This window comes from Gouania willdenowi, unplaced genomic scaffold (genome assembly GCF_900634775.1).
Source record: "Gouania willdenowi unplaced genomic scaffold, fGouWil2.1 scaffold_181_arrow_ctg1, whole genome shotgun sequence".
NCBI lineage: Eukaryota > Metazoa > Chordata > Actinopteri > Blenniiformes > Gobiesocidae > Gouania > Gouania willdenowi.
In genome coordinates, this window is record NW_021144932.1 from 19,351 (window position 1) to 29,025 (window position 9,675).

Sequence of the window (9,675 nt, forward strand, 5' to 3'; positions counted from 1 at the left end):
ATCAAGCTAAAAACAAAAATTCAAGATTCAATGCAATTAGAAAAACAGTCCAATGCTCCTTAAAGCAGGTTGTTTTATTTTTTCTGAGAGCAGACATCTTTTCCATGGAAATAAATTCCATGAGGAGATTTCACCATTGGTTTATGTTTAACGATGTTTTATTTTTCCAATTCACTAATATTGTTTTTTTTTGCTATGGCAAGTGCCGCAAGGATGGATTGTGATTGGTTTGCTGGAATATCAAGCATAGTCAGGTCTCTTAACAGACATAGATTTGGAGATAGAGGAATCCTGGAGTCCAAAATGGAGGACAGTTTTTCAGTGATTAGAAACCAAAACTGTTGAACTGGTGAACAAAGCTATACGGCATGTAAATATGAATCAGCTGTTCCCTGGGTGCACTGAGAGCAGATGTCTGTTGGGGAGAAGCCCATTTTATACATTTTCTGTTGGGTAATGTGGGATCTGTGGAGGACCTTGTATTGAATTAGCTGAAGATTTGTGTTTTTAGTCATCTTAAAGGTATTAAAACGAATTTCTGTCCAGAAATTGATGTTCGTGGTGATTGAGAGTTCAGCTTCCCATTTAGCGATTGGTAAGTGATTAGAGTTAGTGTTCAAGAGTGCTCTGTATATTTTTGAGAGTTTTTTTTTGTTTTTGCTGAGAATTTTTTCATATATATGGCCAGTTCTGGAGGTTGCAAGGTGATTAAATCTATTGCCGTATGTTTCTTAATTGTCTCTGTTACTTGTGTGTACTGAAGAAAATTACTTTTATTTATATTGAATGTTTGGGTTAGATTGTTATATGTCCTGAGCTTATCATTTTCGAAGAGGTCTTGGAGATGAATAGTTCCGCTCTCATCCCATGTTTTTAAATAGAGCAGTGTTTTTCTGTTTCTAAAGTCAGGGTTGTGCCAGATTGGAGACAGCATGCTAGTTTTTGAACATTTGTAATGTCCAGGGCTTTCCACCATGCAGTCAGGGTGGAGGCAATCAGTGGGTTTATAAAGCAGTTATGACGTTTGAGGGTCACAGTGATAAAAGGGAGATCAGAGAGTTTAATATGTTTGCAGTCTAGCTCTTCTATTTCTAGCCAGGTGTTGTGGTATTCTTTTGGTTTTAGCCATTCTGTTAAATATAAAATTTGGTTTGCTAAGTAATAATTTGTGAAATTAGGGGCTTCCAACCCACCCTCGCTTTTATATTTTTGAAGGGTTGAAAGGCTTATTTTAGGTTTTTTATTCCTAGCATAGAATTTTGTAATTGCAGAATCTAATCTTTGGAACCATTGTGTTGGTGGTTTCAGTGGATCATAGAGAACAGATAGTTTATTTTAGGTAATATTTTCATTTTAACTGAGGCTATTCTGCCAAGGAGTGAGATGGGGAGATTGTTTCATCTTCACAGATCTTCTGTGACTTTATCCAACAGCGGATCCAGGTTCAGTTTAATTAATTCATTTAGGTTTGGTGATATATTTAAGCCTAGATATTTAATTATATTTGTGGGGGAGGGGTATTGTGGGTTTTGGCTTACTGGGTTCCATGAATTTTTTGTTAATGGAAGGATTGATGATTTTGACCAGTTAATGGAATAGTCTGATAGTTTAGAGAAGCTGTTTATTAGTTTAAATACTTCTTCTAATGAGGATTGGGGTTCTTCCAAATAGAGTAATATATCATCCATATAAAGATTAATTTTGTGTTATGAGATGGATGAGTGGATTCCTTTAATAACAGTATTCTGACAAACAGCTGCTGCGAGAGGTTCAACAAATATTGCAAAAAGCAAAGGTGAGAGTGGGCAACATTGTCTGGTTCCCCTCTGCAGTGTGAAGCTTTGGGATGTTATTTTGTTTGTGGTTACTGAGGCCTTAGGTTTATTGTACAGGGTGGAGATCCATTGTATGAATGATTCTCCAAAGCCAAATTTGCCAAGGACAGTTAGGAGGAATGACCAGTTGACTCTATCGAATGCTTTTTCCGTGTCGAGTGGCAAGATTATTGTTTTCTTTTTAGAGTTCTGTGCCATGTTGATCAAATTAAACAGTCTTCTCACATTGTCTGTGGAGTGTCTATTTTTAATAAATCCTGTCTGGTCTTGGTATATATTTGACTGTACTACTTTCTCTAACCTGGAAGTGAGTGCTTTGGAAATAATTTTTATGTCTGTGTTAATAAGTGAGATGGGACGGTAGCTTGGAGTTTTTGTCTGGTTTAAGTAATAATTTAATGTTTGCTGTATTCATGTGGCCTCCTATGTAATCTTTATTTTGAATTTATGTTAGTACGAGCGGAGCCAGCATTGACCAGAAATGTTTTAGGAATTCAGCAGGGAACCCATCTGGACCTGGTGCTTTGCCAGTTGACACGCTATCTGTTTAAAAGGCTCTAATTTAAGTGCCTGCCTCTTTAAGAGGCACTCGGTTTCAGTGAGCAGTGTGCACGTGACCAGTAGTTTAGTTTGGGCAGTCGTCCAAGTACGAGCCTGATTCGGATGTTTAACTAGTTCCTGTCCTTTAAAACGTTCTTGTGTGCAGTTCTTACTCCTGTTCCTGTGTGCTCCAGTTTGTCTATAGTCCATGACCAGAAAGTAAGTCACCATTTATGTTTTAAGGTCATGCTATGTTGATAAGTGTATAGGCTAACAGCTATGATAATGTCATGCTAACCCACTTATGTAACACCGTTTACTGTGTCGGAGTTCACGGTGCTGTTATAACTTCTGGGGGAAATCTGTTCAATAATATTTTTGGCCAGGAGAGGGTGATATTACCTTGCACATTGATTCAGTTTAAATGTGGAGCTTCATTTATACAGAAGAGTGAATGTGGGTCACTTTTTTCTCTTTTGTTTATAAATTAGAGATAATTTGGAGTAATTTAGCCTTTTTTTGATGTTGATGTAACTGAATGTTACTTATATCAGCTGTTCACAGCTTTGTATTTGCTTTACATATAATTGTTTATTTTTCTCATGTTTGTTACAGACTATACAATATTAGAACTACTCCAACAACTAGCATTTAATCTGCTGTTAATGGGAATAAAATACAGCTGGAACACATCCCAGTTAAAGAGAAAGGATGTCTCATCTCTTCATTCCTGTGCCCTGATCAGCACCCCATTCAGTTTGCTGTCTTAAACCTAAAAGAACTAGACGATCACTATTTCCTCTCTTTCACTATCCAAAGCATTTTGTAGTTTTTGTAAGAAAAAACATTGCATTTGAAGGTGGGACGGATGAATAGTGATGATAGTTTTATGCCAAAAATTATTTCACACAAAGTGAGACATATTAGCTTTTATCTTTCCATACAAGTGTCAAATCTGACCATTGATAAATCTGTGGCCCTTTGTGGTTTAATGACGGTACGACGTGTAGTTTTTACTTGGACTATTCCTTTCATGAAGTGGTTTGCGTTAACACTTAGCCCAGTCTTATGTGTCACATCGTTGTTACCGGGAGCTCCCGGTAAGAGCGCTGAGCTCCCAGTAACAAGGACATATTCTTACCTAGGGTTGCCACTTTGAACCCTGTCAGTGAAACACCCTATGAAAAGTGTGTTACAATAGGACATTTGTCTCATATTAAATTATCTTCACTCTGTAGGGGGGGCTAACGCGCCAATGTCCATTTTTCCACATTGAGCTGGTTTAGGGCTGGAGGTTTAACAACTGATTCATAAATGTTTGTTTGGTTCCTTCTCTGTGTTTAATCTCTAACTGTTCTACAGGACTCTGGAAGCCAGAACAAAGTGACACCTCAACGTTCTCAGGACGATGAAGCTCAGCCACAACAAAGAAACAAATCTAAGAGAAAAACTTCAGAGCAAAGAGTTCAACAGCAGAGCCAAGCTGGAGTTAAAGCTAAACATACATGTGACCAGTGTGGGAAGGACTTTAGCTGTAAATCAAACCTCACTATACATCAAAGAATTCATTCTGGAGAAAAGCCTTTTAACTGTGACCAGTGTGGAAAAGCTTTTACCCAGAGTTCTGACTTAATAAGACACAAAGTCGTTCATACTGGAGTTAAAAAGTTTGAATGTGAACAGTGTGGAAAGACTTTTACACAAAGATCACATTTAACGCTGCACATGAAGACTCACTCCAGAGCAGTGTTGTATCGCTGTGACCACTGTGGGAAAATATATAAACACAAACAAACCCTCACTGAACACCTGAGATCTCACACTGGACATGAAGTGTGTCCCTGTGACCAGTGTGACAAAGTTTTTACAACATGTAAAGATTTAAAACGTCACCAACTCAGCCACTCATCAGAAAGACCTCATAAATGTGACTCATGTGGAGAATCTTACAAGAGCAAATCTCACCTTAATCGCCACCAACGAGTTCATGAGAAGAATGTTTTCAGATGTGATGAGTGTGGGAAGACCTTCAGCACTTCATCTGTTCTCCACTCACATCTCTGTGTGGATGGAGACATGGAGCAGGAATCATCTTCAGATCCCAGCGACACACGGATGGTGACAACACCTTCTGGTTCCAGTGTTGGACTGAAGAACCCAGAGATCAGGCTGCACAGGATTCCAACATAAACCTGCTGTCAGCTGGAAAATGGACACCAACAGTTCAGGAAGTTGTTGATCTTTGAAGGTGTGGTCTGAAAGAAAAGATCAATACAATGATCAGTTGGAAAGGAAGCAGGAAGAAGTTTCCCTTTGTTCACTTTCTATACAGGATATACATTCTATAGCTTCTGTATTCATACATGATGTATATGAAGAATGATTCACATTATTATTATTATTATTATACACTAATGACAGATTCTATATCAGGGCTGTCAAACTCATTTTAGTTGAGGGTTCAAATACGGACCAGTTTGGGGTCCAAAGTGCTGCAGATTATAGGAAAACCAGCCCTAGTTTATCAATCAATCAATCAATCTTTATTTGTATAGCGCCAAATCATAACCAATGGTATCTCAAGACACTTTACAGTAGAGCAGTCTTAAGGATGGACTCTTCATTTTATGGATACACACATATGCATATATACGTATATACACATACATATGTAGCCCACACCCAACATGAATTCACCATGGCGGCAAGGAAAACCTTCTGTTAAGCAGCAGGAACCTTGTGTGGATCCCATTCCTATGATGAACAGCCATCCACGTTATGCTGTGTTGGGTGTGTGCGTTTATGAGTAACTTTGCTTTAATTTTCCGAAATGTTGTGTAATAATTTAGGAAAAATTGCATAACTTTCAAAAATTGAGAGTTCCTGCAACAATTTGAGTTTAAAAATAACTCCATCATGTGATGTCAGCGTGGGAAAACTGAGCTCTGCTAATATTGTGGATTTACTTAAAATTATGTTTTTAGAGGAGTTGAGATATCTACCACTAAATTAATTTATAATTTACACAATAATTCATGTTTTCTGTCATTTTTACTTTCTCCTGCAGGCTGAATTAGATGCTCTAAAGGGCCGGATTGGGCCCCCAGGCCTTGAGTTTAACACACATTATATATAAAGACAGTCTATGATGTCCATCGTGTGTTTGTATAATGTACATAATCATTAGTAGTTTTTATAGAATGTAGAGAATGTGACTAACATTCTAATAGATGTAATAATCAGATCCTAACTTGTAGATGAATATACATGCTGTGTTAATACAGACCATCTTCATCATGTACCTTTGAATCTGTTTCTTTTCTCTGTGTTTATAAAGGATTCATATTTGTAATGAGTTTTAAATGAGTATCTAATACATCACATAATAGTATTTTCTTGATTTTAGATGTGATGTGTTTTATATAAAGTATGTTTTTCTACAGTTGAAGTGAATGTGATGAAATGGTTCCTGACAGGGAAACCCTGCCTAAAGCCTGTGAATGGATCATGCAGTGTGCTGAATGAATATCAGGGGAAGGGGAGCCCAAAGTGTCCAAACACTCCCATTTTATCACCATATTTACATTTCTATCAACTCTGTGATTACAGCTCATAGATTTATTCTAACTCTGAAATGTTCTTTAATCTGTTCTTTAGCCTGTCCAGCCTTTCTTTAGAACTTACAATGTTCTATGTAACCATGAGAAATCCTAAAGTTCTTCTTAAATCTTCCTTCTGACATAAAGTTTGAATCAATGTAAATGTAATGATATCAAATGTCCAGTGAAGCTTTGTTCCTTTAAATAAAGACGTGTTATTGTCTGTGCTGGATTTCTTTGAACAGAGAAACATGTCAGAGAGAGGGAGAGCTTTGCATTGGATAGCACATAATCCTCCATCAAACACACATGGTTCCCATGAGAAGAACATCCACTGGATGGATCTAAGAACAGGAAGTTAAGGTTCCTCTGGAAACTGAGTGTTTAGTGAAGCTGAAGGAGTTTAAAAATAGACTTTTAGAGTAACTGCTGCTTTCACATCCAGTCATGTCTTTCTAACAAATTCTGATAAAATGAGTCAAACAAGTGCAGAATTCTTTAGTTTGAGATTGTTCCTACATTAATAAGGCTTTTTATTTAAATGTAGTGTTGTATCAACATCTGAGACAGTGAAAGAGTTCCTGTTTTGGTTCTAGAAGGATATGAATTATTCCCAATGAACAGCACTGATTAAAAGGGGGCGGAGTCTCCCTGTATGTGGACTCAGAGTGGAGGTGTGTCCAGGTTAAACACATGACTAAGTCTAAGATTGTTGAGCCAAGAAACAGATGAATTCTAAAAATGTCGAGTCATTAAAACTTCATCTTCATTGTTTTTTCATTCTGTAGATTAAAAATAAATAGTTCACATTGTTAAAAATACATCATGAAATGTCAACTTATTGCTTTGAAATGAACTTTCCATGAATTAATATAGAATATATAGAAATAAGTCAAATATGTCTTCAATAAATCATTCCAAAGTGGTTTATTTGTAATAAATAATCAAACAGTGAAAGTGTTCCATGTATTAGAGTGTTAATAAAAGCAGCTCTAACTACAGACCAGTATCATTGCTTCATCAGCTTTCAAACATTAGAGAAAAAGGCTTTGTTCATAGACTTGATAATCCATCCATTTTCTGACCCACTTCTTCCTTTTTCAGGGTCACGGGGAGACTTGATAAATTGATTAAAAACACAAGTTGTTGAGCTATCACCAGTTTGGCTTCAGAATGTATCATAGAATGTGATTAAAAAGCTGTAAATGTGTGGTATCAGAGGAACAGCCCTCTTTTTAAAAGTGATCAGAATGAGTTTGCTGCGTGGCAGCAGCCTGAACTTGTTGCTAGTTCAGCATGGACATCACAAGCTGAGCTGCAGGAGAAGAAAAGCTACCAAGACCTCCTGAAAACAGCAGTAGGTAGTGATCCAGCATTCTGTCCATCATCCATCAATAAACATTTCATTACTGCTAAACGTGTGTGTGTACAGTGGTTTGATCACAGGTTTAGTGTCTTTGTAGACGTACACACCGTAAAGATGGAGTCAGGATCAGCTCCAGAGGAACCATCCACACCCTCCAAGCTGCTGTGGAGAAGACACAGACACTCAGACATGCTGAGGAGCAGATGGAGGAAAGCACAGGAAGCTCTGCTAACATCATGTGAACATCAGTAACAGTGGGTGATGTCCTGCAGAGCCTCAGTGCAGAGTGTGGAGCAGCCTTTGGAGCTCAGCTCACGTGTGGAACATCTCAGCATGTTTCCACTGAACAGGAGAACAAGTTTGTTGGACTGAGACTTTATTTGGCTTTAATCCTTCATAAATCTGAAGATCACACATTGTCTAAGACTCACCTACACACTGGAGACCATTCCTACAAAGCCTTTTCTCTTTCACCTTCCACTGTTTGCTGAGGTTTACATCAACACCACTTCAAATAACAAATATAGTCCATCAAAGGTGGTGAGTCATGTTTAGTGGTGCTTTATCAGTGTGGAGTGTGAAGAACCAGGAGGGTATTTCAAACCCAGCTCAGGGTTAAGTCCAGGTTAAACTTGAGAGTCCGACTCCGTTAAGCCAGGTTCTAACTGGAACGGCTGTTTCATCAACGAGAAAACACCTTGGTTACCATAGTAACACAGTCTGTGGGTCAAACCTGCTCCTGACCAGGTTTAATCTGCTGAGTCACTCTCAAGAAACCACGACATCATTATTAAAGAAGTCATTTAGTGATGCTTTAAAACACTCAATAAAGATCTAAAGAAAGGAAAAAGGAGTCAAAGGAACTTGTTATATTTTTTTTAAATACGGTTTTTTAAAAGGAAATGAAACAGAATATGATGATAAATGTTTTAATATGATTTAAAATCCATACAAATGACAATATGATCATTGTCTTATTACATGTTTAATGTGTAGCGTATTATTAATGATATCACAGTGTGTTTAAACCATCAGTAATAATATATAATATATACGTGTGTATCATCACCTCTGTTTACCACACGCTATAAATGTGTTTATTTATTGATCAGAGATTAATAATGAGAAAGCTGTGGATATACAGAGAGGGAGGGGCTTCAGGGACAGGGCGGAGCACTAAGACTCTCAAAGATACACTATCACTTTAAGAGATGTGCACACAGTGCACGTAGCTCCCGTGCACAGCTCACCTGCACCGCAGCGTCTACAGTGTTGGATGTGAGATCCAACAGCATCCAACAGCATCACTGCTGCTCCTGCTGTTCATTTAGTGCTGAGTTCATCAAATTATTCATCAAATACTCATTAGTCTCATAACTTACATCTATCTATAAAATCAATCTGTGTGTGTGTGTGTGTGTGTGTGTGTGTCTGTGTGTGTGTGTGTGTGTGTGTGTGTGTGTGTCTGTGTGTGTGTGTGTGTGTGTGTGTGTGTGTGTCTCTGTGTGTGTGTGTGTGTGTGTCTGTGTGTGTGTGTTTGTGTGTGTGGGTCTCTGTGTGTGTGTGTGTGTGTGTGTGTGTGTGTGTGTGTGTGCGTGTGTGTGTGTGTGTGTGTGTGTGTGCGTGCGTGTGCGTGCGTGTGCGTGTGTGTGTGTGTGTGTGTGTTCAAACAGTAGCTGTTTAATCCATTTTTTAGACTCAATGCAGAACTGAGCTAAACATTGAATTCTCCAGGTGATACCAGATACCCAAAAACACCTCATTTCCAAACATGGATCATCCAAATCTTCCCTCAACCTCTGCTCTGTGAACTGAATGCTGCCATTCTCTCTACAACATGTCATTAAATATACATCTCTGCAGGTCTAACCTGGGCAGCTCACCATTCCTGCTCATTGAGGTGGTGGTCTTTGCTCCATCCTCCCCCACTCTCACATGCGCCCCGATGTTTACCCTTACAGCAGGGCCGAGGGATTGGACCCACATGTTGGGGAGCCCTCTTTACTTTAATAAGCTGGACTGAAGATTGAAAGAGACCCCCTTTGGGTTAAATGACATCCAGAGTCCAAGCCAGCAGGAACCCGAGGGGCCCCACAGCCTCTGATCATGAACCCCTTTTTCTTGTCCCGTGTCTCAATCTTTTTGGCAAAAAATGATCAAGTCCGTCATTATCCTGTCATGATTTGGACATCTGCTGTGATGAGTGCAATAATTAGTTATCTGTCAGAGGACTGACATTGTGTTTATTAGGCATGTGCTTAAGTCTTATTTGGGGGTCAAAGGTTATTTGGTCTCATCCTTTTTAAAGTGAGATCCAGGTGTGTGAGGTTACACA